Source organism: Scyliorhinus canicula, chromosome 29 (assembly GCF_902713615.1).
Source record: "Scyliorhinus canicula chromosome 29, sScyCan1.1, whole genome shotgun sequence".
In the NCBI taxonomy this organism is placed as follows: domain Eukaryota; kingdom Metazoa; phylum Chordata; class Chondrichthyes; order Carcharhiniformes; family Scyliorhinidae; genus Scyliorhinus; species Scyliorhinus canicula.
The window spans coordinates 11,407,731-11,431,266 of record NC_052174.1 but is presented as its reverse complement, the minus strand read 5'-3'; positions in this window follow the sequence as shown (position 1 = coordinate 11,431,266).

Sequence of the window (23,536 nt, the reverse complement as noted above, 5' to 3'; positions counted from 1 at the left end):
CAGGTTCCGTAGATTCATTCACTTCCAAGGCACGTTTCTACCCAACTTATCAACAAGGACCACAGCGTTACGAAACGTGATAAGGAAGGACACAGAGTTATGACTGGACGCCACCAAGAAGTGTGGGTGGAGATAAAGCCGGCACAATGCAAGGAGCAGCGTCAACGTTGGCACAGATTTGTTTTTTCACTCCATGGGTCGAAACTATGTTCTTAGAACAGTACAGCACAGAACAGGCCCTTCGGCCCTCAATGTTGTGCCGAGCAATGATCACCCTACTCAAACCCACGTATCCACCCTATACCCGTAACCCAACAACCCCCCCTTAACCTTACTTTTATTAGGACACTACGGGCAATTTATCATGGCCAATCCACCTAACCCGCACATCTTTGGACTGTGGGAGGAAACCGGAGCACCCGGAGGAAACCCACGCACACAGGGGGAGGACATGCAGACTCCACACAGACAGTGACCCAGCCGGGAATCGAACCTGGGACCCTGGAGCTGTGAAGCATTTATAATAACCACCATGCTACCCTGCTGCCCCTTATCATTGACTATTACAGGGCAGCACGGTGGCCTAGTGGTTAGCACAGCTGCCTCATGGCCCTGAGGTCCCAGGTTCGATCCCGGCTCTGGGTCACTGTCCGTGTGGAGTTTGCACATTCGCCCCGTGTCTGCGCGGGTTTAGCCACCACAACCCAAAAATGTGCAGAGTAGGTGGATTGGCCATGCTAAATTGCCCCTTAATTGGAAAAAATAATTGGGTAATCTAAATTTAAAAAAAAAAATCATTGACCATTACTCCAACTTTCCGGAAGTAATGAAACTCCCGGATCTTACGTCTGCATCAGTCGTCAAAAGCCTGCAAGGAAACATTCTCGAGGCACGGTATTCCACAAACAGTCATGTCCGATAATCTTTGCCTTGCGAGCTGGGAGCGGACGGAATTCTCCAAGAAATACAACTTTAAACACGTGGCATCGAGTCCACACGTTCCTCAATCCAACGGCAAAGTAGAGAAAGGTGTACACATTCTCAAACAACTCATAGTTAGGCCACACTTGGAGTATAGTGTTCAATTCTGGTCGCCACACTACCAGAAGGATGTGGAGGCTTTAGAGAGGGTGCAGAAGAGATTTACCAGGATGTTGCCCGGTATGGAGGGCATTAGCTATGAGGAGCGGTTGAATAAACTCGGTTTGTTCTCACTGGAACGACGGAGGTTGAGGGGCGACCTGATAGAGGTCTACAAAATTATGAGGGGCATAGGCAGAATGGACAGTCAGAGGCTTTTCCCCAGGGTAGAGGGGTCAATTACTAGGGGGCATAGGTTTAAGGTGCGAGGGGCAAGGTTTAGAGGAGATGTACGAGGCAGGTTTTTTTACACAGAGGGTTGTGGGTGCCTGGAACTCGCTGCCGGAGGAGGGGGTGGAAGCAGGGACGATAGTGACATTTAAGGGGCATCTTGACAAATACATGAATAGGATGGGAATAGAGGAATAAGATAAGGGGCTGGTTTAGATCACAAGGCTAAATCGCTGGCTTTTAAAGCAGACCAAGCAGGCCAGCAGCACGGTTCGATTCCCGTACCAGCCTCCCCGGACAGGCGCCGGAATGTGGCGACTAGGGGCTTTTCACAGTAACTTCATTGAAGCCTACTCGTGACAATAAGCGATTTTCATTTCATTTTTCATTTTTCGATATGGACCCAGGAATTGTAGAAGATTTTAGTTTAGACGGGCAGCATGATCTTGGAGGGCCGAAGGGCCTGTTCCTGTGCTGTACTTTTCTTTGTTCTTTGTTCTTTGTTCTATAGGCAAGGCCACTGACTCGAATTCCGACACACACTTGGCTCTATTATCATACAGATCATCACATTTGAGCTCAGGGCTTTCACCAGCTCAAATGGTCTTCAATCGAGATGTGCGAACCACCCTACCAGCGTTACTCTTCAGCAATCCGGATCACGCTTGACAAGATACGACACCAACGTCACAAAGAAAAGCAGCACTATTGACCGGCACGCAAAATCACTGCAACCATTAGCGGTCAATGACATGGTTCGACTGTGACAGGATGGTCCAACGCGGCAACAGTCCTACGACAAGCAGCGCCACGATCATACTTTGTAAAGTGCGACGAAGGTGTGCTGTTCAGACGCAATCGGCAAGACTTGCAAAAGGTTCCACTTCCTGAGCCTGTCTTTCCCACGTTAAATCTACAGGACTCATGCACTCGACAACACTTGACACCATCAGCCGGTGAACAGACGGACATTAAATCCTCAATCTCTCCATGCCCACTTAGGAGACCAACTCGAATCAGACGCACACCCGACCGTCTGAACCTGTGAACAATGGACTGATCCAATCGTTGATTTCTGCAATGCATTTGCTCCCGATACCAACGATGTTTGTTCCATTCCAGTCACAACACTGAAACTATGTAAAAAAGAAAAAGAAAGCAGGGTAGCATGGTGGTTAGCATAAATGCTTCACAGCTCCAGGGTCCCAGGTTCGATTCCCGGCTGGGTCACTGTCTGTGTGGAGTCTGCACGTCCTCCCCCTGTGTGCGTGGGTTTCCTCCGGGTGCTCCGGTTTCCTCCCACAGTCCAAAGATGTGCGGGTTAGGTGGATTGGCCATGCTAAATTGCCCGTAGTGTCCTAATAAAAGTAAGGTTAAGGGGGGGGGTTGTTGGGTTACGGGTATAGGGTGGAAACGTGGGCTTGAGTAGGGTGATCATGGCTCGGCACAACATTGAGGGCCGAAGGGCCTGTTCTGTGCTGTACTGTTCTATGAAAAAAGGGGGGGATGTAGTGATCTTTACATGGGTATGTTCATAAGGGGTTCATGGGAAATTGAAAGATCATCAGGGGGCAGCAATGGCGAGTGTAAAATCAGACACAAGCAGCTCTCTGCCTCTATTGGTGATTAGATTGTGACGAGAGCAGGAGCATAGATCCTCCCCGAACAGGTGCCGGAATGTGGCGACTAGGGGCTTTTCACAGCAACTTCATTTGAAGCCCACTTGTGACAATGAGCGATTTTCAGATCTAGCTAAGGGCGTGGTCAGACATAATTCCGGAATCTCCCCTCCCCCTTTCTCAGACGAATTCCTGTTTCAAATCAGGCCATTGGTAAACTTCCAGCCATCCTGCTACTGGTGCTCGACAAGAGGTTGCAAACCACTCGGAGCAGGTCCATTGCCATCGATTAATCGACACCACAGTCAGACAGGAGGTGAGGCAAACCCTCGGGTGGGGTGGGGCGGGGGAGAGCTCAAACTCACCTCTTCCTCTCAGGCTTGCTCCTCATCACCAGCCCGCCCCTCCCTCCCCTTCCCACTGTGCCAGTCGGCAGTCATAAAGTGCCACGTTGCCGGTTACAGCTTGGCAGAGGAGCGAATATAAAGGCCATGACCTAACACCATGAATCTCTTAATCTGCCCTTGATATCTGAGATAATCAGAGAACACGTCAACCCTTTTTATTGCGTTCTTTTGCCATTTATCCGGAACGATCACGCGAAAATTTGTTGGCGAAGGGGCGGGCAGGCACTGACGTGGCAGGCTTGAAGAAGGAACTCAAACAGTCCAACCTACATCCTGGGACTTGAAGCAAATGATTAGTTTAACAATATCAAACTGAAATAGGACAATGTCTCCCAAAGGACTGAACTTATTCTAATCAGATATCTCCCTAAGAGAGAGGGACTGAGAGACACCAGTCAGTGTACAGATATCTCCCTGAGAGAGAGAGGGGACTGAGAGACACCAGTCAGTGTACAGATATCTCCCTGAGAGAGAGAGGGGACTGAGAGACACCAGTCAGTGTACAGATATCTCCCTGAGAGAGAGGGGGGACTGAGAGACACCTGTCAGTGTACAGATATCTCCCTGAGAGAGAGAGAGGGGACTGAGAGACACCAGTCAGTGTACAGATATCTCCCTGAGAGAGGGGGGACTGAGAGACACCAGTCAGTGTACAGATATCTCCCTGAGAGAGAGAGGGGACTGAGAGTTACCAGTCAGTGTACAGATATCTCCCTAAGAGAGAGGGGGGACTGAGAGACACCAGTCAGTGTACAGATATCTCCCTGAGAGAGAGAGGGGACTGAGAGACACCAGTCAGTGTACAGATATCTCCCTGAGAGAGAGAGGGGACTGAGAGACACCAGTCAGTGTACAGATATCTCCCTGAGAGAGAGAGGGGACTGAGAGACACCAGTCAGTGTACAGATATCTCCCTGAGAGAGAGAGGGGACTGAGAGACACCAGTCAGTGTACAGATATCTCCCTGAGAGAGAGAGGGGACTGAGATATACCAGTCAGTGTACAGATATCTCCCTGAGAGAGAGAGGGGACTGAGAGACACCAGTCAGTGTACAGATATCTCCCTGAGAGCGAGAGGGGACTGCGAGACACCAGTCAGTGTACAGATATCTCCCTGAGAGAGAGGGGACTGAGAGACACCAGTCAGTGTACAGATATCTCCCTGAGAGAGAGAGGGGACTGAGAGACACCAGTCAGTATACAGATATCTCCCTGAGAGAGACTGAGAAGCCAAGTAGCCGACGGCGAAATCGGGACGTGCAATCGGGCGGAGAATAGGTTTAACGACAAATTGCGATTTTCTGTCACCACGAAATTGGCGTCAATGTGTTTTGTTTCACTCTGCGCGTATTTTAAACACCGTTAGCGTATCGCTCGTGGGCCCGCTTGGCGATTCTCCGCCTCCGATGGGCCAAGTTCCCGAAGGCACGGTCTACGTGCGCTTTAAAAAAACCGTGGAGCTGGCGTGGTGGCTGCTGAGGGGTAGAGTTTGGTACGGACATCGCCATACTTTGCCGACAGTCGTGCCGCTGGCCAGGGGGGCTTCTGCCAGGGCCGGGGGGAGCAGCGGGCGGGGAGGCGGGGTGGGGGAGGGAGTGGCCAGGAGGTGGGCTGTGGGGGTCGGGGTGGACGGGCACGGAACTCCATTGCCGCAGCCGGCAAGGCAGCCATGCAGCTGCGCCCGCCGTTGACATCTCAAATTTAAACCTAGTCCTCCGGGCGTATGGTTCCCCCTCTCCCGGGGCACACCCCTGGGTGCCCTCTAAGCCCATCTTCTTTTGGCTTCGATAAGTGCGTGGGTTTAGGGAGAGGGCGGCTGCAGCTTGTCAGCCTCCCGAGTGTCGATCACGGACCCGCCGATTCCCGCACGGGAATCGTGTGCCTGCCCGGCGCCGCGCCAGCACCAGCCCCACACCGGAAGCGGAATCGGGGCAGGGGGTTTCTGTAGTAGAAGTCCACGGATTCTCCGTTGGCGACAACGCTTAGTCTCCGAGACGGTGAATCGCGCCCAAGATTCTTTCAATTCCGTGACCAACTCCGCCACTTTAGAATTTAGAACAGTACAGCACAGAACAGGCCCTTCGGCCCTCGATGTTGTGCCGAGCAATGATCACCCTACTCAAACTCACATATCCACCCTATACCCGTAACCCAACAACTCCCCCTTAACCTTACTTTTTAGGACACTACGGGCAATTTATCACGGCCAATCCACCTAACCCCGCACATCTTTGGACTGTGGGAGGAAACCGGAGCACCCGGAGGAAACCCACGCACACACGGGGAGGACGTGCAGACTCCGCACAGACAGTGACCCAGCCGGGAACCGAACCTGGGACCCTGGAGCTGTGAAGCATTGATGCTAACCACTATGCTACCATGCTGCCCATCCCTGGATCCATCCTCCTCGACCCCCGTAACGTCAGAATCGGACCCTCTGTTGTTCCCAGTCTTACACTGGAGCCTCCTTTCAATACGTCCCTGAGCTCTGCTTGGTTGCTCAGGGTTGGTCAATGGCTGGAATACTGGACTCAGAGCTCCTCAGCGTTACAATGAAGGTCTTATCTTTTGGCTGACATTTCAGCGTCTGGTGATTAATCCTCGGTCACACTTGTCAGAAAGTCTGATTCATGGTGGGAACAGAACGTCACCTGATCAAAGCTGTGCCAAAAACGAATCAGCAGATCCCAACAGACTGGTCAGAAAATGTATATAAACCCAGAGTCCGCAGTGAACAAAACACTTCACCTTGAAGCAAACAACTCACCGCTACCATGAAGAATCTGTGTCTGCTTCTCCTTCTGGGCCTGATGGCTGTGGTCATGGCAGGTAAGTAAATGCGGGTAGTCCCACTCGCTCGCCTGATCTTTGGGAAGCTGGTAGCACTTTCTGACCTTTCCTTGCAGACTCTGGGCAGAGCTCTCCGTCCGGTGCAGCCTCTCGATGGGGTTCTGCCACTTTAGAGGGGATGTCAAAAGCCTTGAGGAGAGTTTGCAGAGGGAGCTTTACTAGAATGGTAACACGGCTGGGGTGACTTGGGTTATGCCCGAGACTGTAGAACCTGGGATTAGAACATAGAACATAGAACAGTACAGCACAGAACAGGCCCTTCGGCCCTCAATGTTGTGCCGAGCCATGATCACCCTACTCAAACCCACGTATCCACCCTATACCCGTAACCCAACAACCCCCCCTTAACCTTACTTTTATTAGGACACTACGGGCAATTTAGCATGGCCAATCCACCTAACCCGCACATCTTTGGACTGTGGGGGGAAACCGGAGCACCCGGAGGAAACTCACGCACACAGGGGGAGGACGTGCAGACTCCGCACAGACAGTGACCCAGCCGGGAATCGAACCTGGGACCCTGGAGCTGTGAAGCATTTATGCTAACCACCATGCTACCCTGCTGCCCCCTGCTGGATTGTTCTCCTTCGAGCGGAGAATTTTAAGGGGGATTCAATAGAGACTTCACAATAATGAAGGGACTTGATGGAGTCAATGAGGAGAGATGGTTTCCACTGGCAGTAACTAGAGGAGTCAGATTGAACTGATTCTCTAAAATACAAGAGGGAAAATGCGACAACTGTTTCTGTACAGTGAGTTGCTGTGATCAGAGAATGACCGGGCAAAAGAACGGTGGCAGCAGATTCACAGAATTATTTTGAATTTACAGTAGTGAATTTGCCAGTGCAACTGGAGGAAGCATTCTACCCAAATATTCTTCAGCAGTAACAGTAAAGACTTCAGTGATAAAGAGTAACGAGATAAAGTGGGATGTCCTTCCTCAGGGGGAAGAATGTCCATGGGAGATTTAATCCAAATGGTCATATTTATGAGCATTTGATAGGGTAACAAGGAAACTCTTCTGGCAGGATGGTCGGTAAGCACAGGCCAAGATTTGACGGGCTGAATGGCCTCCTCCTGAACCTGTTTATTCTTTCCTTCCTTCTTTCTTTCTTTCTTTTTCCTTCTCTCTTTCTTTCCTTCCTTCTTTCCTTCTCTCTCTTTCTTTCCTTCCTTTCTTTCTCTTTTTTCCTGTCTTTCTTTTTCTCTTTCTCTCTTTCTTCTCTTTCTTTCTTTCTTCTTCTCTCTCTCTTTCTTTCCTTCCTTCCTTCTCTCTCTTTCTTTCCTTCCTTCGCTCTTTCTCTCCTTCTTTCATTTTCTCTCTCTCTTTCTTTCTTTCTCTCTCTCTTTCTTTCCTCCCTTCTTTGTTCTCTCTTTCTTTCTCTTTCTCTCCTTCCTTCTTTCATTCTCTCTTTCTGTCTTTCTTTCTTCTTCTCTCTCTCTTTCCTTCCTTCTTTCTTTTGTTCTTTCTTTCTTTCTCTCTCTCTTTCTTTCTTTCTCTCTTTCTCTCTCTCTCACTCGCTTTTTCTCTCTCTCTTTCTTTCCTTCCTTCTTTCTCTCTCTCTCTTTCTTTCCTTCCTTCTTTCATTCTCTCTTTCTTTCTGTCTTTCTTTCTTTTTCTCTCTCTCACTTTCTATCCTTCTTTCGTTCTCTCTTTCTTTCTTTTTCTCTCTCTCTTTCTTTCTTTCTTTCTTTTTCTCTCTCTCTTTCTTTCGTTCTTTCTTTCTTTCTCTCGTTCTTTTGCTCTCTCTTTCTTTCTTTCGTTCTTTCTCTCTTTCTTTCTTTTTCTCTCTCTCTCTCTCTCTCTCTCTTTCTTTCTTTCTTCTAATATTTAACAATTCCATTTGAACGACCTTGAACTACTTTAAGTTTACCCTTCCTGAGAAATATCGGTTAGAATAGAACAGTACAGCACAGAACAGGCCCTTCGGCCCTCGATGTTGTGCCGAACAATGATCACCCTACTCAACCCCACGTATCCACCCGTAACCCAACACCCCCCCCCCTTAACCTTACTTTTTAAGGACACTAGGGGCAATTTAGCATGGCCAATCCACCTAACCCGCACATCTTTGGACTGTGGGAGGAAACCGGAGCACCCGGAGGAAACCCACGCACACACGGGGAGGACGTGCAGACTCCACACAGACAGTGACCCAGCCGGGAATCGAACCTGGGTCCCTGGAGCTGTGAAGCATTTATGCTAACCACCATGCTACCGTGCTGTTCTAGATAGGTTCTAGATTAATAAGCGAAAGATGGGTTCTAGATTAATAAGAGAACCAGGGGTTACGGGAGAAGGCAGGAGAACGGGGACAAGAGACGCATCAACCACGATCGAATGGCGGAGCAGGTTCGATGGGCCGAGTGGCCTAATTCTGCTCCTATGTGTTATGGTCGAGGCTTTGCTGCAAAATAATTAGCATTCATCTGCAAAGGGTGAAGAACTGAATAAACTGCAATGTAGCTTGCCCAAGCAAAAATGTTTCTTCAATTTTTGAAAGACGAACAGCAAGCTGTGCAGCGTGGAATGTAGAAATTGTTGAACATGTTGTAGATTCTCGATTCATTCTCCGCGGAAGCAGTAAACACCGATCTCTTTGTTTTGCAGGACCCACTGATTACAAAGGTATTGCTTTTAATTTTTTTAGATCTTAGATCTGATTTTCCACCGGGAATAAAGATAGTTAGATTGAGCAATGAAAGAGGTTGATGATAAGCGAACACAAAGCCCTTTGATGCCTATAGGGCGTATTGCCTATTCTTGAAATTACCCCCCCCCCCCGCCCCCCCCCCCCCTCCCCCCCCCCGCGAACATTGCGATCATTTTGAAGTTTAATTCCAGGAATGGGCAAAGGAACATCACACAATTTGTACATGATCGCTCCCAAAAAAAAGGGAGCCAAAATCAACTTTAATAGATTTATCGTAGAATTAACAGTGCAGAAGGAGGTCACTCGGCCCATCGAGTCTGCACCGGCTCCCGGAAAGAGCATCCCACCCGAGGTCAACACCTCCACCCTATCCCCATAACCCAGTAACCCCACCCAACACTAAGGGCAATTTTGGACACTAAGGGGCAATTTATCATGGCCAATCCACCCTAACCTACACATCTTTGGACTGTGGGAGGAAACCGGAGCACCCGGAGGAAACCCACGCAGACACGGGGGAGGACGTGCAGACTCCGCCCAGTCAGTGACCCAAGCCAGAATCGAACCTGGGACCCTGGAGCTGTGAAGCAATTGTGCTATCCACACTGCTACCGTGCTGCCCTTTAAGCGAAGCCAATGTGATGGGTAAAGTTTGTTTCATTTGTGGCTATCATTGTCAAGCTATAATTTGTGAAGGGCAGAAATATATATATTCCTCTCCACTTTGGGGCAAGATGATTGGATAGTCACCTGCAAATGGAAGAGAAATGAATAAACTGGACGAATGCGCTTTAAAATTCAATCAGCTCGATCTATCCAATGAGCTATTTGAAATATTTCTCGCCAGGTCTACATTCAAGTGTATTGTGAACGTTAAATATTTTTTATCAAATTGAGAATCTCTGAACGGTAGGTGTCAAACCTGCCTTGAGGTGTGATCACCGACCAGACCACATGGCAAATTTATCCAAAGTTTCCACTTGACACATATGATTGCAGCACTCCTCGCACATATTATTGGATGTTTTTTGCTTGCAATAAACAGCTCAACAATTGCATTAAGTGACAGAGAAAGGCACGTCCCACGTGCCTGATGTAACCCCAAATATTGAGACAAAAAAATGTGAGTTACAGTAATTGTAGAACGTTGAAATGAAGATACCACTCAGAGCATTCGCAAGAGCTGAGGTCAATATATGATTTGGGAAGAGAGGGAAAAGGTTTTATTGTACATTTTGTTTTGCTGCAAGACACTTAGATATTAATCTGAAAAGAGAGGAGATAAAAAAGCTGAAATAAAATGATTATGAATACCGATGTTTGTTTAATTCTTGAAAGGGCAGCACCTTTCCGCAACTTGGTAATGACCCAAACGTTGAATCAATTGTGAAGAAAATGTAGATTTCCAATTTACTCTCGACAAAAACCATTAACACCAATCTGTCTGTTCCACAGGACACGATTATTATTACAAAGGTAGTGTCTTAATTTTATGCATTGAGTAATGAACGATGAAATGAAATGAAAATCGCTTATTGTCACGAGTAGGCTTCAATGAAGTTACTGTGAAAAGCCCCTAGTCGCCACATTCCGGCGCCTGTCCGGGGAGGCTGGTATGGGAATCGAACCGTGCTGCTGGCCTGCTTGGTCTGCTTTAAAAGCCAGCGGTTTAGCCCTGTGAGCTAAACCAGCCCCTTGATGATGGTAGCCAAACGCAAGTTCCTTCACCAGCCGATTACCTTGCACATCCCGTCAGCGAGTTCAGCTCCCCATTGCTGAAATGATTTCTAAGCCTGAGCTAGACTGGGGATTAACTCCCCAGGTTCCCAAACAAATGGTTAAATGTGGGTGAATCCCAGTGTGGATCTCACCCGGACCGACGGCAGGAAACACCTCATCAAAACTCGCCCAAAATGACGCTGGGAAATGTTTTGATTGCATGGCGCCCAATGTTTTTGCACAGGGGTAAGCCATTAATAACATTGGCTGAGGTTGTCCAGTCTATGGGAGCGCGAAAACCCAATGAGAGACGTCCATCCAATGAGGTTTGTGGAAGAGAATAATAAACAGAGAAACAGGCAGGGAGTTCAGGGGTCTGCTGGGGTCCCGCTCACTAATCGGTATCCATTTTGGGAGCTGATTTGGGAGATTCACCATGGCGTCCGGACTGAGCCAAGCTTCCAACACCATAAGTGGCCTTTCTGCACAGGAGGGGAGAAAGAGAGGAAGAGCAATTGTAACAGGGGATTCTATAGTATGGGGAGCAGATATGTGCTATGTTGGCCGTCAACGTGACTCCAGGATGGTGTGTTGCCACCCTGGTGCCAGGGTCGGTGACGGCACTTAAAGGCTGCAGGGTATCCTGAAGGGGAAAGGTGATAAGGGAGAGGTCATGGTACATGTTGGTACCAATGTCAGAGGTAGAAAGAGGGATGAGGTCTTGCATCAGAAATTCAGAGAATTAGGCAGTAGACTAAAAAGCAGGACCACTCGGGGTGTCATCTCTGGATTGCTCCCAGTACCATGTGATAGCGAGCTCAGAAATAGGAGACTAGCGCAGGTGAACGTATGGCTTGCGAATTGGTAAATCATTTGTAAATATATATTTAAAATATATATATTTGTAGAAATATATTTTATATATTATATATATATTTGTATATATATATATATTTGTATATATATACATATATTTGTATATTTGTATATATATATTATAAATCATTAGTAAATATATATTTCAAATATATATATTTATGATCGGAAGATACATCAGAAATGGTATTCACCAAATGTTCTACTTGATCAGAGATTAAGAGGACACAATGATCTGGGATAACAGCACATTTCAGATCCTGCATGGAAATTTGCAAATTCCCACCTCTCACTTTGAGATTCCAATCAGACAGGGAGAGCTCCAATTTTATTAGAAGAGAGAGAAACTGGGAAACCCATGCCAAACTGCATCTACCTTACCCACCCTGTTTACAGACAGTATTATAGACGATGGTCAACATAGGGGCAAGTCATTGATGACATTGGCTGAGATTGGCCAGTGGCTGGGAGCTTTAAAACCCAGCGATAGAGGCTTATCCAATGAGCTTTGTGAAACATATCAATTACCCACTGGGCAGGTCAACATTCAGGTATATTGTGAACGTCCAATTGTAGCAAATTGAGTATATCTGAATGGACAATTTGGCCCTGAGGTGTGATCATCAAGCAGACCACATGGAAAATTGATCCAACTTTCCACTTTGACTCATACAATAATTGCTGCATTCCTCACACATGTTGCTGAATGTTTTTGTTTGCAACTGACAGCTGAACAATTGCATTAAATAAACGAGAAAGGCAACTCATATCTGATGCAACCCCAAATATTCTTACTATCAACGAGAGCCATAATAATTGAAACAAGTTGAAGTGAAGACACGATTCACATCACTTACAAAAGCTGAAATCAATATATTATTTGGGAAGAAAGAGAAAAGTTATATTTTGGTCCCCGTTTCAATGTAATAGACTTAGATATTAACCTGAAAAGGGAGGCAAGGTGAATGAACTGAAATAAAATGATTATGAATGCTAATGTTTATTTTAATGTCGAAAGAGCCATAATCCGCGGCCTGTTTAACGACCCAAATGTTGAATCGATTGTGAAGAAAATGTAGATTTCCAAATTATTCTCTCCAAAAACTGTTAACACCAATCTGTCTATTCCACAGATTATGATCATTACTATCCAGGTATTGTCTTACTTTTATACATCTGTTTCTCCACAAGGAATAAGGACAGAGAGACTGAGCAATGAAAGATGTTGAAGATAGTCCAACACACATCCCTTCATTACCCCAATACCCTGAACATTGACATTGTCTCCTTATAAGCCGTGAAAGAGGGGAATCTATATTTTATCTCTAATTTGGTGCATGATAATTACTCACCTGAAAATGGGGAGAGATGAATAAACAAGAGGAAAACAAGATTGAGCTGAAATGTCCCTTTCATTTGTTTAAAGAGTTGTACAAACCTATAATCTGGAGAATTCTGACTCTCATTCTTGTAGTAATTGAATTGAAAATGTAAATTTGCTATTCGTTCTCTCCAGTCAATGATCAATAACACAATCTTTTCACTCCGCAGGTCACTATGATCCCAAAGGTATTGTTGATAATTTTGGAGATAATTTCATTCATTCAATGACAGAGAGATTGAGCAATAAGATATGGTGGTGCTAGGCAAACACACATCCCTCCTTTGCCCCGTTATTCCACACATTGGTATCAATTCCCTTGTTGCAAAGTATTAAAGGGGTCAATGTTCCACTGTTGAAAATATTGTTCCCTTAATAAATATATACTTGTTATCAGAACATACGTCTGAAATGAAATTCACCAAACTTTGTATTCGATCAGGGGTTAAGGTGACCCCAATGAAATAGAATAACAAATTTGAGATCCTGCTGGGAAATACCAACCTCCAGTCTCTCACTTTGAGATAATATGGGGAGGGAGCTAATGACATTTGAAGAGAGTGAAAGTGGGAAAATCCATGGTAAACTACATCTACCTTTTCGCAATTGTCTACAGACTAAAGTAAAAGACAATGCTTAACCTGGAGACAACTTGTGAATGACATTGGGCTGAGGTTGGACGGTACGGTAGCACAGTGATTGGCACTGTTGCTTCACAGTTCCAGGGTCCCGGGTTCAATTCCCGGCATGGGTCACTGTCCGTGCGGAGTCTGCACGTTCTCCCCGTGCCTGCGTGGGTTTCCTCCGGGTGCTCCGGTTTCCTCCCACAAGTCCCGAAAGACGTGCTGTTGGGTGAATTGGACATTCTGAATTCTCCCTCCGTGTACCCGAACAGGCACCGGAGTGTGGCGACTAGGGGCTTTCCACAGTAACTTTGTTGCAGTGTTAATGTATGCCTACTTGTGACACTAATAAAGATTATTAGATTATGAGATGGTCCATTTCCAGTCCCTGGGACTGTTAAAACCCAATGAGAGAGGTCTAGCCAATGGGCTTTGTGAAATAGATGAAGGCACAGAAATACAACACGGTTGAACTGAAATGCACCTTTAATTAATTTCAGTAGCCATTCCAGCCAGTGATCTGTAACATTTTGAAAGAACCAGCTGCGTGTGAATATAAATGTGCTGTTCATTCTCTGCAGGCAATCTTCAATATCACAGTTTCTTTATTACACAGGACACGATCATTATAATAGAAAAGCAATTTGTCTTTAATTTTAGAGAACTGTTTATCCACAAGGAATCAAGACAGAGAGACTGAGCAATAAGATATGACGATGTTAGCCAAACCCAAATCCCTTTATGGCCCCATGAGCCTGCACGTTGGTATCAACTCCCTTGTTACAAAGTATTAATGGCAAAATCTCCTGTTCTCGAAAGTGCTGCTCCATTTATAAATATATGTTTAAAATATATATATTTGTGTTCGGAAGATACATCAGAAATGGTATGCACCAGACGTTGTAATTGATCGGAGGTTAAGAGGACACAACGAACGAGGATAACATCACAGTTCAGATCCTGCATGGAAATTCCCACCTCTCACTTTGAGATTCCAAGAAGGCAGCGGGGGGGGGGGGGGGGGGGGGTGGCCAATTTTATTAGAAGAGAGAGAAACTGGGAAACCCATGCCAAACTGCATCTACCTTACCCACCCTGTTTACAGACAGTATTATGGACGATGGTCAACATAGGGACGAGTCATTGATGACATTGGCCAGTGGCTGGGAGCTTTAAAACCCGTGATAGAGGCTTATCCAATGAGCTTTGTGAAACATATCAATTACCCACTGGGCAGGTCAACATTCAGGTATATTGTGAACGTCCAATTGTAGCAAATTGAGTATATCTGAATGGACAATTTGGCCCTGAGGTGTGATCATCAACCAGACCACATGGAAAATTGATCCAACTTTCCACTTCGACTCATACAATAATTGCTGCATTCCTCACACATGTTGCTGAATGTTTTTGTTTGCAACTGACAGCTGAGCATTAAATAAACGAGAAAGGCAACTCATATCTGATACAACCCCAAATATTCTTACTATCAACGAGAGCCATAATAATTGAAACAAGTTGAAGTGAAGACACCATTCACATCACTTCCAAAAGCTGAAAACAATATATGATTTGGGATGAGAGAGAAAACTTATATTTTGGTCACTGTTTCGATGTAATAGACTTAGATATTAACCTGAAAAGGGAGGCAAGGTGAATGAACTGAAATAAAATGATTATGAATGCTAATGTTTACTTTAATTTCGAAAGGGCAACGCCAACCCATAATCCAAATTATGTTAACTAACCCAAATTTTGAAAAATTGTGAAGAAAATGTAGATTTCCAAATTATTCTCTCTAAGGACTGCTTACACCAATCTGTCTATTCCGTACATTATGATCATTACTATCCAGGTATTGTCTTAATTTTATACATCTGTTTCTCCACAAGGAATAAGGACAGAGAGACTGAGCAATGAAAGATGTTGAAGATAGTCCAACACACATCCTTTCATTACCCCAATACCCTGAACATTGACATTGTCTCCTTATAAGCCGTGAAAGTGGGGAAATCTATACCTTACTGTCTACTTTGGTGCATGATAATTAGATACTCACCTGAAAATGGGGACAGATGAATAAACAAGAGTAAAACAAGATTGAGCTGAAATGTCCCTTTCATTTGTTTAAAGAGTTGTACAAACCTATAATCTGGAGAATTCTGACTCTCATTCTTGAAGTAATTGAGTTGAAAATGTAAATTTGCTATTCGTTCTCTCCAGTCAATGACCAATAACACAATCTTTTCACTCCGCAGGTCACTATGATCCCAAAGGTATTGTTAATAATTTTACAGATAATTTCATTCATTCAATGACAGAGAGATTGAGCAATAAGATATGGTGGTGATAGGCAAACACACATCCCTCCTTTGCCCCGTTATTCCACACATTGGTATCAATTCCCTTGTTGCAAAGTATTAATGGAGTCAATGTTCCACTGTTGAAAATATTGTTCCCTTAATAAATATATACTTGTTATCAGAACATACGTCTGAAACGAAATTCACCAAACTTTGTATTCGATCAGGGGTTAAGGTGACCCCAATGAAATAGAATAACAAATTTGAGATCCTGCTGGGAAATACCAATCTCCAGTCTCTCACTTTGAGATAATATGGGGAGGGAGCTAATGACATTTGAAGAGAGTGAAAGTGGGAAAATCCATGGTAAACTACATCTACCTTTTCGCAATTGTCTACAGACTAAAGTAAAAGACAATGCTTAACCTGGATACAACTTGTGAATGACATTGGGCTGAGGTTGGACGGTACGGTAGCACAGTGGTTGGCACTGTTGCTTCACAGTTCCAGGGTCCCGGGTTCAATTCCCGGCATGGGTCACTGTCCGTGCGGAGTCTGCACGTTCTCCCCGTGCCTGCGTGGGTTTCCTCCGGGCGCTCCGGTTTCCTCCCACAAGTCCCGAAAGACGTGCTGTTGGGTGAATTGGACATTCTGAATTCTCCCTCCGTGTACCCGAACAGGCACCGGAGTGTGGCGACTAGGGGCTTTCCACAGTAACTTTGTTGCAGTGTTAATGTATGCCTACTTGTGACACTAATAAAGATTATTAGATTATGAGATGGTCCATTTCCAGTCCCTGGGACTGTTAAAACCCAATGAGAGAGGTCTAGCCAATGGGCTTTGTGAAATAGATGAAGGCACAGAAATACAACACGGTTGAACTGAAATGCTCTTTTAATTAATTTCAGTAGCCATTCCAGCCAGTGATCTGTAACATTTTGAAAGAACCAGCTGCGTGTGCATATAAATGTGCTGTTCATTCTCTGCAGGCAATCTTCAATATCACAGTTTCTTTATTACACAGGACACGATCATTATAATAGAAAAGCAATTTGTCTTTAATTTTAGAGAACTGTTTATCCACAAGGAATCAAGACAGAGAGACTGAGCAATAAGATATGACGATGTTAGCCAAACCCAAATCCCTTTATGGCCCCATGAGCCTGCACATTGGTATCAACTCCCTTGTTACAAAGTATTAATGGCAAAATCTCCTGTTCTCGAAAGTGCTGCTCCATTTATAAATATATGTTTAAAATATATATATTTGTGTTCGGAAGATACATCAGAAATGGTATGCACCAGACGTTGTAATTGATCGGAGGTTAAGAGGACACAACGAACGAGGATAACATCACAGTTCAGATCCTGCATGGAAATTTGCAAATTCCCACCTCTCACTTTGAGATTCCAAGAAGACAGCGGGGGGGGGGGGGGGGGGGGGGTGGCCAATTTTATTAGAAGAGAGAGAAAGTGGGGAAACCCATGCCAAACTGCATCTACCTTACCCACCCTGTTTACAGACAGTATTATGGACGATGGTCAACATAGGGACGTCATTGATGACATTGGCTGAGATTGGCCAGTGGCTGGGAGCTTTAAAACCCAGCGATAGAGGCTTATCCAATGAGCTTTGTGAAACATATCAATTACCCACTGGGCAGGTCAACATTCAGGTATATTGTGAACGTCCAATTGTAGCAAATTGAGTATATCTGAATGGACAATTTGGCCCTGAGGTGTGATCATCAACCAGACCACATGGAAAATTGATCCAACTTTCCACTTCGACTCATACAATAATTGCTGCATTCCTCACACATGTTGCTGAATGTTTTTGTTTGCAACTGACAGCTGAGCATTAAATAAACGAGAAAGGCAACTCATATCTGATACAACCCCAAATATTCTTACTATCAACGAGAGCCATAATAATTGAAACAAGTTGAAGTGAAGACACCATTCACATCACTTCCAAAAGCTGAAAACAATATATGATTTGGGATGAGAGAGAAAACTTATATTTTGGTCACTGTTTCGATGTAATAGACTTAGATATTAACCTGAAAAGGGAGGCAAGGTGAATGAACTGAAATAAAATGATTATGAATGCTAATGTTTACTTTAATTTCGAAAGGGCAACGCCAACCCATAATCCAAATTATGTTAACTAACCCAAATTTTGAAAAATTGTGAAGAAAATGTAGATTTCCAAATTATTCTCTCTAAGGACTGCTTACACCAATCTGTCTATTCCGTACATTATGATCATTACTATCCAGGTATTGTCTTAATTTTATACATCTGTTTCTCCACAAGGAATAAGGACAGAGAGACTGAGCAATGAAAGATGTTGAAGATAGTCCAACACACATCCTTTCATTACCCCAATACCCTGAACATTGACATTGTCTCCTTATAAGCCGTGAAAGTGGGGAAATCTATACCTTACTGTCTACTTTGGTGCATGATAATTAGATACTCACCTGAAAATGGGGACAGATGAATAAACAAGAGTAAAATAAGATTGAGCTGAAATGTCCCTTTCATTTGTTTAAAGAGTTGTACAAACCTATAATCTGGAGAATTTTGACTCTCATTCTTGAAGTAATTGAGTTGAAAATGTAAATTTGCTATTCGTTCTCTCCAGTCAATGACCAATAACACAATCTTTTTACTCCGCAGGTCACTATGATTACAAAGGTATTGTTAATAATTTTACAGATAATTTCATTCATTCAATGACAGAGAGATTGAGCAATAAGATATGGTGGTGATAGGCAAACACACATCCCTCCACTGCCCCGTTATTCCACACATTGCTATCAATTCCCTTGTTGCAAATTATTAATGGGGTCAATGTTCCACTGTTGAAAATATTGTTCCATTAATAAATATATACTTGTTATCAGAACATACGTCAGAAATGAAATTCACCAAACTTTGTATTCGATCAGGGGTTAAGGTGACCCCAATGAAATAGAATAACAAATTTGAGATCCTGTCAGGAAATACCAAACTCCAGTCTCTCACTTTGAGATAAATTTAGGACATTCTGAACGGTCAATTTGGCCCTGAGGTGTGATCATCAACCAGACCACATTGCAAATTGACCCAACTTTCCAGCTTGACTCGTACAATAATTCCTCACACACGTTGCTGAATGTTTTTGTTTGCAACTAACAGCTGCAACATTTAGTAACCGAGAAAGGCAACTCATATCTGATACAACCCCAAATATTCTTACTATCAACGAGAACCATAATAATTGAAACAAGTTGAAGTGAAGACACTATTCATATCACTTACAAAAGCTGAAATCAATATATGATTTGGGAAGAAAGAGAAATGTTATCATAGAATGTACAGTGCAGAAGGAGGCCATTTGGCCCATCGAGTCTGCACTGGCTCTTTGAAAGAGCACCCTACCCAAGCCCACATCTCCACCCTATCCCCATAACCCAGTCACCCCACCCAACACTAAGGACAATTTTGAACACTAAGGGCAATTTAGCATGGCCAATCCACCTAACCTGCACATCTTTGGACTGTGGAAGGAAACCGGAGCACCCGGAGGAAACCCACGCACACACGGGGAGAAGGTGCAGACTCCGCACAGACAGTGAGCCAAGACGGGGATCGAACCTGGGACCCTGGAGCTGTGAAGCAATTGTGCTATCCACAATGCGACCGCGCTGCCCCACAGTATATGCATATTATATTTTGGTCTCTGTGTCGGTGTAATAGACTTAGATATTAACCTGAAAAGGGAGGCAGGGTGAATGAACTGAAATAAAATGATTATGAATGCTAATGTTTATTTTAATGTCGAAAGAGCCATAATCCGCGGCCTGTTTAACGACCCAAATGTTGAATCGATTGTGAAGAAAATGTAGATTTCCAAATTATTCTCTCCAAAAACCGTTAACACCAATCTGTCTATTCCACAGATTATGATCATTACTATCCAGGTATTTTCTTACTTTTATACATCTGTTTCTCCACAAGGAATAAGGACAGAGAGACTGAGCAATGAAAGATGTTGAAGATAGTCCAACACACATCCCTTCATTACCCCAATACCCTGAACATTGACATTGTCTCCTTATAAGCCGTGAAAGAGGGGAATCTATATTTTATCTCTAATTTGGTGCATGATAATTACTCACCTGAAAATGGGGAGAGATGAATAAACAAGAGGAAAACAAGATTGAGCTGAAATGTCCCTTTCATTTGTTTAAAGAGTTGTACAAACCTATAATCTGGTGAATTCTGACTCTCATTCTTGAAGTAATTGAGTTGAAAATCTAAATTTGCTATTCGTTCTCTCCAGTCAATGATCAATAACACAATCTTTTCACTCCGCAGGTCACTATGATCCCAAAGGTATTGTTGATAATTTTGGAGATAATTTCATTCATTCAATGACAAAGAGATTGAGCAATAAGATATGGTGGTGATAGACAAACACACATCCCTCCTTTGCCCTGTTATTCCACACATTGGTATCAATTCCCTTGTTGCAAAGTATTAAAGGGGTCAATATTCCACTGTTGAAAATATTGCTCAATTAGTAAATATATACTTGTTGTCAGAACATACATGAGAAATGCAAGTCACCAAACTTTTGTATTCGATCATGGGTTAAGGTGACCCCAATGAAATGGGATAACAACAAATTTGCGATCCTCCCAGGAAATACCAATCTCCAGTCTCTCACTTTGTGGTTTCGATAATAAGGGGAGGGAGCCAACAGTATTTGATGAGAGTGAAAGTGGGAAAATCCATGGTAAACTGTATCTACCTTATCTGAATTGTCTACGGAACAAATTAAAGATGATGCTCAACCTGGAGACATTAGGAGAATTCTGACACTCATTCTTGTAGTAATTGAGTTGAAAATGTAAATTTGCTATTCGTTCTCTCCAGTCAATGATAAATAACACAATCTTTTCACTCCGCAGGTTACTATGATCCCAAAGGTATTGTTGATAATTTTAGAGATAATTTCATTCAAAAGACAGAGAGATTGATCAATACGATATGGTGATGATAGCCAAACACAAATCCCTTCACTGCTCCGATACCCCACGTATTGGTATCAACTCCCTTGTTGCAAAGTATTAATGGGTTTAATGTCCCTAAACATTGACATCTTCTCCTTATATGAAATGAAAGCTGTGAAAGAGGGAAATCTATATGTTACGGTCTACGGGCAGCACGGTAGCACAAGTGGCTAGCACTGTGGCTTCACAGCGCCAGGGTCCCAGGTTCGATTCCCTGCTGGGTCACTGTCTATGCGGAGTCTGCAAGTTCTCCCCGTGAGTGCGTGGGTTTCCTCCGGGTGCTCCGGTTTCCTCCCACGGTCCAAAGAAGTGCAGGTTAGGTGGAGTGGCCGTGATAAATTGCCCCTTAGTGTCCAAAAAGGTTAGGAGGGGTTATTGAGTTACAGGGATAGGGTGGAAGTGAGGATTTAAGTGGGTCGGTGCAGACTCAATGGGCCGAATGGCCTCCTTCTGCACTGTATGTTCTATGTACTCTGGTGCACAATAATTAGATACTCACCTAAAAAGGGGGGAGAGATGGTGCACAATGTTCAGCACCAATTGCGACTCCTCAGATAATGAATCAGTCCATGTTCAAATGTAGCAAGGCCTAGACAATAGCCACGATATTAGGGCTACATTTCATATCCTGCACAGGAAATTCACACACTCTCACTGATGTGATTCTGTCAGGAGTTTGCACCTTCTCCCCGTGTCCGCGTGGGTTTCCTCCGGGTGCTCCGGTTTCCTCCCACGGTCCAAAGATGTGCCGGTTAGGGCGGATTGGCCATGCTAAATCGGCCCTTGGTGTCCAAAAACGGTTAGGTGGGGTTACTGGGTTAAGGGGTTAGGGTCGGGACTTGAGCAGGGTACTCTTTCCAAGGGTCGGTGCAGACTCGATGGGCCGAATGAACTCCTTCTGCATTGAAAGGATTCTATTCTATGATTCTAACAACTCAGGAAGGGCAGCAACTATGTTTGAATGCTGGGATGGTGGGATAAAGGACTCCCAGGAAACTATTTCTACCTCCCCAAACTGACTGCTGACAGTGAGTGAAAATGGTGAAAAGGTGCCAAATATTTCGACTTACCTGATTGATAGGTCAGCATCCAGCTATCGTGTGCAAATATAATGGAATCAGGTCAATACTGTGAGCTCTGCGAGTCTGTCCTGCCCTGAAATGTGATGACTGACCAGACCGCCATGCAATTTTCTGAAATTCAGTAGCTCATCAAGGATAAAAAAAAAAATCTTTTTGCACTTGGCACAGTCTCCTCGGACAGAGGTGATGGGGGCTCCTCCGGTCGGCCCTGCAATCCGAGGAGTGTTGCGGACATCCGTCCCCGGAGTGCCCGACTTTGCATTTTGGAGCTCCAGGCAGCTGAAATATAACGATGATGAACCAGGATTGTTCCTTTGCTGTTTGAAAGAGTATGAGCAACCCTTCACCTGCTCAATGCCGAATGCACCGATCGTTCGATTGGTTACGTTAAACTCTCAATTCCCCGTTCAGCACGGTAGCACACTGGTTAGCACTGTTGCTCCACGGCGCCAGGGTCCCTGGTTCGATTCCCGGCTTGGGTCACTGTCTGTGCGGAGCTTGCACGTTCTCCCCCCCCCCCCCCCATGTGTGTGCGTGGGTTTCCTCCGGGTGCTCCGGTTTTCTCCCACGGTCCACAGATGTGCAGGTGAGGGCGGATTGGCCGCGATCAATTGCCCCATAGTGTCCAAAAAGGTTGGGTGGGGTCACTGGGTTATGGGGATAGGGTGGAGGTGTGGGCTTGGGTAGGGTGCTCTTTCCAAGGGCCGGTGCAGACTGGATGGGCCAAATGGCCTCCTTCGGCACTGTCAATTCTATGATTCTATGATTCTCTGTGGATAATGTTAACACCAGTCTGTTTACTGCACAGGGCATCATTACGGAAAAGGTATTTTGTCTTTAACTTTAGAGATCTTTCCCCCCACCCCCCCCCCCCTTCCCCCCCCCCACCAGAGCAGGCCAGAGGCTGGGAATCCTGCGGAGAGTAACTCACCTCCTGACCCCCCAAAGCCTGTCCACCATCTACACGGCACAAGTCAGGAGTGTGATGGAATACTCTCCACTTGCCTGGATGAGCGCAGCTCCAACAACACTCAAGAAGCTCAACACCATCCAGGACAAAGCAGCCCCGCTTGATTGGCTCCCCCATCCACAAACATTCACTCCCTCCCCCACCGACGCACAGTGGCAGCCGTGTGGACCGTCTACAAGATGCACTTCAGCAACTCACCAAGGCTCCTTAGGCAGCACCTTCCAAACCCACGGCCTCTACCATCTAGAAGGACGAGGGCAGCAGATCCCTGGGAACCCCACCACCTGGAGGTTCCCCTCCCAGTCACTCCCCACCCCGACTGGGAAATATATCGGCCGTTCCTTCACTGTCGCTGGGTCAAAATCCTGGCACTCCCTCCCTAACAGCACAGTGGGTGTACCTACACCACATGGACTGCAGCGGGCTCAAGAAGGCGGCTCACCCACCACCTGCCCGAGGGACAATTAGGGATGGACAATAAATTCTGGGCCTTAGCTTGCAACGTCAACATTCTGTCGATGAGTCAGAAAAAAACATCACCCTCTCCCTTGATATCTACCCCCCAATGTCACAACAAACCACTCGTTTTAGTTCACCCCTGAGAATCTTAAAGGAGATGGCGGTGACATCGCTGGACTGGTAATCCAATGGTGTAAGCCGTGTGGTGAAGGTTCT